This window comes from Dysidea avara, chromosome 15 (assembly GCF_963678975.1).
Source record: "Dysidea avara chromosome 15, odDysAvar1.4, whole genome shotgun sequence".
In the NCBI taxonomy this organism is placed as follows: domain Eukaryota; kingdom Metazoa; phylum Porifera; class Demospongiae; order Dictyoceratida; family Dysideidae; genus Dysidea; species Dysidea avara.
In genome coordinates this window covers 1,474,790-1,481,061 of record NC_089286.1, presented here as the reverse complement: position 1 = coordinate 1,481,061, position 6,272 = coordinate 1,474,790, and the positions used below count along the sequence as shown (strand labels likewise).

Genomic DNA, 6,272 nt, shown 5'->3' with positions numbered 1-6,272 from the left:
GAATGCTTAGTATCCTGGGATACTCAGTATGTACCTAGGATCCCTGAATGACCAGGTAGCCCGGTACACCACTGTCTGGAATACTTAGTATCCTGGGATACTCGGTATGTACCTAGGATGCCTGAATGATCAGGTAGCCCGGTACACTACTGTCTGGAATACTTAGTATCCTGGGATACTCAGTATGTACCTAGGATCCCTGAATGACCAGGTAAACCGGTACACCACTGTCTTGAATACTTAGTATCCTGGGATACTCGGTATGTACCTAGGATGCCTGAATGACCAGGTAGCCCTGTACACCACTGTCTTGAGTACTTAGTATCCTGGGATACTCGGTATGTATGACCAGGTACACCACTGTCTTGAATACTTAGTATCCTGGGATACTCGGTATGTACCTAGGATGCCTGAATGACCAGGTAGCCCTGTACACCACTGTCTTGAATACTTAGCATCCTGGGATACTCGGTATGTACGACCAGGTAGCCTGGTACACCACTGTCTTGAATACTCAGTATCCTGGGATACTCGGTATGTACCTAGGATGCCTGAATGACCAGGTAGCCCTGTATACCACTGTCTTGAATACTTAGTATCCTGGGATACTCGGTATGTATGACCAGGTAGCCCGGTACACCACTGTCTTGAATACTCAGTATCCTGGGATACTCAGTATGTACCTAGGATCCCTGAATGACCAGGTCTACTACACAAGAGCATGGCGATCCTAGCTATGTACAGCTAGGATCACTATGCTCTTATGTAGTTAGTGACTAATATAAAGTATACTAATTAGGTTTACATTCATATTCAGAATATCTAAAAGGGTGCATACAGCAACAGGTGCAGTGATTATAGTATGCTTATTCATCATCTTCGATGCGTGGTCTTTTTGGGGAGAGATCAGCAGAAGGGCATGGAGGATCAATCCTGCAAAGGTATACATAATCTCAATCAATTTATCCTCATAGCACTGCCAGTATTGTAAGATCAAGGACTATAAGTGATGGGGAGATGTTATATATCAATAGAAACTTGAAAAACTTGGGAAATACATGACATGTATGTTTGTAATTTACGTCTATAATATAAAAGCTTTGAGATGCAGATATCCTCAGTTGTCCCTTAAAAGTTTCAAACTAAACGGTATAATTTTTTCTGGGCATCAAATTTTATTTTCTTCAAGAATTTACTTGGTCTTATACGTAATATTAAGAGTAGTATCTACTCTTGGTAATATGTACAAGTATGTATAAGCAAAATATGTAATTTTTAGATTATGGTACGTACATCGATCTAAGAAGTAAATAAACAAAGATGATCATCTACACCTTCAATATACTGTATAGAGGGAACTTTGGTGAATTGCTACAAAATCGCCAAAGTTTTACCCGCCAATTAGCTCATAGTACTTGAGATTATCATTCTATAGCTGTTAAATTTGCCAAAGCTTAATTTGCCAAATGCAATTTAGCTGTCAATTCGCCAAATCCCCCCCAAGGTTTCCTTAATAAGGTACTAGTATACATCTAATCCCAAATTGATTTTAAAGTTTACAAGTTTTTGTTTACTGCTTTTTGTAACAGAGCTAATTATGAATCCTAAACCCATACCGCTTCAAAAGAATGGTGCTGTTTAGTCTGAGTGGGTGCCCCTAATGAAGGAGATCATGAAAAGCTCCTCTGCAAACTGCAATACAGTCAGTACAGAAATAAGGATAATTTATTACATGATTGAGAAGCCTTGAGAGTGCTATTGTACCATCAACACCTTATACTACCAGCAAAAGGAAAAGGCACAAGGGAGGGATAAGATGAATCTCCATGATCCCTAAGATACCGTACAATAGTACTGCAGATATGATACACCTGGCACTTTTAGATTATTGTGTAACATTCACCTTGAACTTTGATGGCTTCTTTCTTGAAACGACTGTGCGTATTCTTGAAGTGATATGCTAAATTTAGATAATTTGGTAGAAAGTTCTTCCAATTCTGAGTCAGCTGGCATTGGTAGTTGTTTAAACTTGTACACCTGTAAAATTAATTATATAGTAATTTTAGTAGCTACGTACATGTACATACACAAATTACGACACACTTCCGTTAAAAGTTATGCTGATGCTGTAGTACAGTATTAACTCTGACAACACACTTTGGATATTAAACATGCTCATACTCTTGTCACTTACTGTAGAAGTTCCCCTACTTGCTTTCTTTGCTATTAATTCTCCTAAGTTCTCCCTCTGGAGCAGCTTCATTGCAAGGAGTGCTCCTTTTTCCCATGTTTGTATCGAAACCTCTTGGCTGCAAGCAGTGAACTTAAGTCTAACATGGCACCTGGCAGTAGGAGGCAAAAAGCAGCAGTTTCTATTGTTTTTTCAATCGGAATCTCGCTATCATCTGTTTGGTCAGTTAAATCCAATACTGAGTCTGAAATATAGAGAAGTAGTTGAGTACAATTAACACATTTGATATTCATACATACTTGTGCATATAATATTGTATGAACACAACCTAGTGAACCCAAACACATAAGCACATATTTCAATAATCAGCATGGATAACATTATGCTGTTTAGAAATTCGGTGCTATGATGACGGTTGCCACTTGAGGCGTTATGCAAGAAACAGCACTAGATCTCAGATGACACTGGCTGCTAGCAAGTTAGCTTCACTAAACATAGTGATAGACAAGTTACATTTCAAGGGACACACGGATTCATGGTGTCATTCTAACTGTAACCCTTATGATGTAAAAGAACTAGAAGAGGTACAGTATATCTATGAAAGCATTACAAGTCTTCACGATGTATGCTATTGTTATTTCTGCAGGTCGACACAGAAATTTGCGAACAAACATTTTCGTGGTTGTCAAGATATGGCAGAATTACCCGCTACATGAACAAGCAGCATTTTCTATTTTTCATTCTATACATCTCTGATCTTCACAATAGGAGACTCAAGAAAACATCTAAGAATGAGTAGACATGCTTACCTGTAAGATAATCTACAATAAAGTTAATTGAAATTGTGGCAGCTGTTAGACTTGCAACCTAATTTTATTATATTGTATTTAATTCATAAAGTGCATCACTTGGGTAATCTCTGTCACTGGCATGACACTCATGTTAAACAAAAAAATAGTGCAGTTGAGGAAATGCAAAGAAACTTTATGGCCAGATAGAGATTTGTGGTTTGCAATACCATTCCAGCAATCTCTTGCTTTTTCAGTGATCCATTTTGATTTTTAAAACATTTCTAGTACAATTACGTAAATTATTTTCGACTCAGTGATCATCACCTCATCCTTTATTTTGAGTCGACTCAAAAAGAGTGGCATTGCCACCCCAATTCCTTGCTTAAATTTTTTTGATGCAGTTTGTTTATTTTATGGATTAGGGATCCTAGGTACATACCGAGTATCCCAGGATACTAAGTATTCAAGACAGTGGTGTACCGGGCTACCTGGTCATTCAGGGATCCTAGGTACATACTGAGTATCCCAGGATACTAACTATACAAGACAGTGGTGTACAGGGCTACCTGGTCATTCAGGGATCCTAGGTACATACCAAGTATCCCAGGATACTAAGTATTCCAGACAGTGGTGTACCGGGCTACCTGGTCATTCAGGGATCCTAGGTACATCCTCTCTGTTCTTACTGGGACACTATGTGGCAGTACCTTCGGTATAGTTACTGTACAAATCATTTCCTTATTTTCCTACTGTCTTGCGCTATAGTTCCAAAACTACTCACCAGAATTGGTCAAAACCCATTCCTTCAACATATTGAGACAATGCAAAGAAGTATGATGGTTATGTGAACAATGCATTTTGTTTGGTGAGATTGTAACATTTTGTATTGGGCTAGCTGTCCCCAGTATAGCCTGTACTATCACATGTCTCCAATATAACCTGTACAACCACACTGCTGTCCCCAGTATAGCCTCCTTATCTGCCACATATTATGGCAGCTTGACAGCATTAGTTAGGTATAGTCAAGTCCAAAAATGTCTACCTTAAACCCTTCCAATTATGTATGTATGATTGTTTTTTCTTTTGTTTATTTGTTGTTGTTTTAAGAACCAGCACAGTCCAAGCACAACAGGAGTCTGGTAGGGCACCTGAAATCTGAAGGTACAGTACTACATAGCTCCTACAGTATTTTTATTTATGTGACGCCTCAGGATGGAATTATGATAAAGTGTTGGATGGAATGACACTACATGCCTCTTACTTATGATTACTGATGTAAGTACATGTACTTGCCCTGCCTCCAGAGTAATACATGTGACTGATTGGTTCATAGCAGACCTCTCAACTCTCACGGTTTCACCGTGAGACTCAAGTTTTTGGGCCTCTTCTCAAGGTCTCACGGTTAGGTGCTAATTTCTCAAGGTCACGCTCCAGATCTCAAGAATTCTCAAGGTTTTTGCCTAAAAATAAAATTCAAACCCACAATCGAAAACTTTTCGTCAACTCAATATAAGAAATGGTACTCACGTGATAAATATTTAAAATTTATGGTGCTCAAACCTATAAAAGACTGGAGCCAACCTGTAACCCAAGGCTGTATTACAGCATGGTAAGGTGACTTCTCGTTTTTGTATAAGTTTTTCTAGCAATAATAAACTGGTTACTAAGGTAAACGGTAGGAAATATATCATGTGCCAGAGCAGAGACCAGATTCGCACCTAGTGAAAGGATTAGTGATACCTACAATCATCACAAAGATAGGCATAAAGCTGAATAAGCAGACTTATGATTCACGTGATGCTACACCGTGCTTGGAATTCCAGATTGCTTAGATTCTATGTGAAAATTAACACCATAGAGCATAGAAATAAGCTGCAAACAACAGCAGTATGCATGCAGTTTAGCTAGTTCATGCTTGTTGACAATCTTTAGTAATAAAATGTGTGTGCGTGTGAACCCCACTGTTGCATGAGGCCACGCACTTGGGGTGTCTCAAGGTTAACTTCAGTTCCAAGTTGAGAGGTCTGTTCATAGTGGTAGTTATACTATGGACATGCCTGATATAAACGCACAAGCCTGAGGGCCACAGGCCAAAGGGGAGTTAGTTATAAAAGGCAGAGCATAAGTGCACATTGTATAACTGTTATGTACCACTCACCAGAGAATTCCACAGGCTACCAGCATCTTTTGGGTGATCATTGTAATGATATTTACTCTATAATACCTCAACCACCTGAAATGAACCATTGACCAATTCTAGTATGTGGGGCTTTATATGGGCTATAGCACTAACCTGCATCCACTGTTAAGTTCTGTCATGCTCACAATAATTTGCATTCACTTGATTACCCATGATTATCTCAAGTGGCTAATTGACTATTAGAATGACCTTAATACTATAGAGTTCCTATGCACTGTTTGTACATGCACACACTACACATGCGTGTGCACGCATGCTTGTATGCACACACACACACACACACACACACACACACACACACACACACACACACACACACACACACACACACACACACACACACACAAACACCCAGACAACACCCAGACAACCACACACATTTACTGAGCTTTTTTAATCTCGTTTTTAGTGGAGAAAAACTGTCTTCCTGGATTCTACATTGCAGCAACCAGCAAGAATACTGTGAAACTAACGGGCTGTTTTTTTTGTGATTTTTTTTGTCATTTCTGTTTTTTTGAATACTGTCATTAATTATTGTGTTGTGGTAACAATTAAGCTAACGGGCTGTTTTTTTAGAAAATTTCCACCACTGTTCGCCTAAAACAAATGACATACGAACATAGCTGTATTACCACACCATCACTACATGGATCATTAATAATTAGCTAGCTACAGGCACTATAAATATATAGCTGGTTATTATAGAGAGAATGCTCAGTTAAACAGTTACCGTATTTTCAGTTAAACAAAGTTCCTACTTAATCCCACCCACTGACTCTGACAATTATAATAGGTAGCAACTCATGCACCCTTCACATATCTCCAGTATAGCCTCATTAGCCTGTACTAACACATATCCCCAGTATAACCTGTACTAACACACCGTTCCGAGTATAGCCTGTGCTGTAAGATGTGTTCCCAGTATAGCCTGCACTACTAACACATGTACCCTGTTGAACCTGTTAATTTTGCAATAACAATTAAACTAGATAGCATTTTGTTTTAATAACAAGTAAGGTGTGTGCATGCATATGGTGTGTGTGTGTGTGCTATACCTGCATGGTGTCAACTGAGGAAGTAGTGTAAAAGA

General features: G+C 38.9%; 2 long non-coding RNA genes across 2 annotated transcripts; one reads left to right on the top strand and one right to left on the bottom strand.

Moving 5' to 3' along the window:
- Positions 1-361: 361 nt before the first annotated feature.
- Positions 362-2,431, bottom strand: LOC136245929 (uncharacterized). Its single transcript, XR_010696178.1, has 3 exons — positions 2,195-2,431; positions 1,904-2,037; positions 362-933 (listed from the first exon to the last, which is right to left on the bottom strand). It is a non-coding gene; the product is annotated as an uncharacterized lncRNA (long non-coding RNA).
- Positions 2,432-4,058: 1,627 nt separating this feature from the next.
- LOC136245395 (uncharacterized) lies at positions 4,059-5,727 on the top strand. The gene is made up of 3 exons (XR_010695831.1): positions 4,059-4,143; positions 4,194-4,257; positions 5,592-5,727. It is a non-coding gene; the product is annotated as an uncharacterized lncRNA (long non-coding RNA).
- Positions 5,728-6,272: the final 545 nt, after the last annotated feature.